At 33.8% G+C, this 813-nt stretch overlaps 1 non-coding gene across 1 annotated transcript; it reads left to right on the top strand.

Annotated features, from left to right (window-relative positions):
- Window positions 1–305: 305 nt before the first annotated feature.
- LOC128250843 (U5 spliceosomal RNA) lies at window positions 306–430 on the top strand. The gene has a single exon (XR_008266815.1). It is a non-coding gene; the product is annotated as a U5 spliceosomal RNA (small nuclear RNA).
- Window positions 431–813: the final 383 nt, after the last annotated feature.

Below are 813 nucleotides of genomic sequence, written 5' to 3'. Positions count from 1 at the left end.
ATCGTAATAAAGAGAATTGGATATCTATGAACTGGTTTCGAAACACGTGATCCTGGAAGATGCGAGAAATTGACGAACGTTCTCAAGGTTGATTAGGTATATTTACTATTAATTAATTAAAATTTAAATATCTCGTTATACCATATAGTAGAGAATATTTATTATGAACTACTAATTGTTCACATTAAAAAATATTTCAGATTTCTGGTGTAGAGAATTAGTTAAATATATAAAATTACTTTTTTAAATCAGTGGTTGTTTATTTAGATATTTTGTATAATAGTGAATGTGATTTTCTGTGAAATTAACTCTGGTTTCTCCTCACCCCGAGCGGATAAATCTTTCGCCTTTTACTAAAGATTTCCGTGGGGAGGAACATTTTAATGAGTCTATAGACTTATTTTTGAAAGCCTCATCTGACCATGAGGTGATAATTAAATTAACATCAGACAAATTGTTTTCCATCCATGACTACCACAAAACTTATGTGGCATCGTTGAAATAACCATTGTTGTTGCTTCGTACCCTGTTGGTTTTCGGCGTGTTCGTTTAGATCAGAGGCCACGATAAACCCGTCGATGTTTTCTATTTGTAGGATTACATTACGCGAGGTGTACTTCCGTTTTCAAAACGGTAGTGTACAATTTAAGGAAATTCGGCTGCTATTTCTGTCATATAACATATCTTTTACTTGTTTTAATCATTAGACTGCGGCCATGCTGGGGTACATCCATGAAGAATTCTAGTCGAACGAATCAACCACATTTTGTTAAATTCTTGTAGTTATCCTTTTGCCGAATCGCTACGTTACGG

This window comes from Octopus bimaculoides, chromosome 25 (genome assembly GCF_001194135.2).
Source record: "Octopus bimaculoides isolate UCB-OBI-ISO-001 chromosome 25, ASM119413v2, whole genome shotgun sequence".
NCBI classification, from domain to species: Eukaryota; Metazoa; Mollusca; class Cephalopoda; order Octopoda; family Octopodidae; genus Octopus; species Octopus bimaculoides.
The sequence above is the reverse complement of the archived record's forward strand: the minus strand, read 5'-3'. Positions and strand labels throughout refer to the sequence as shown.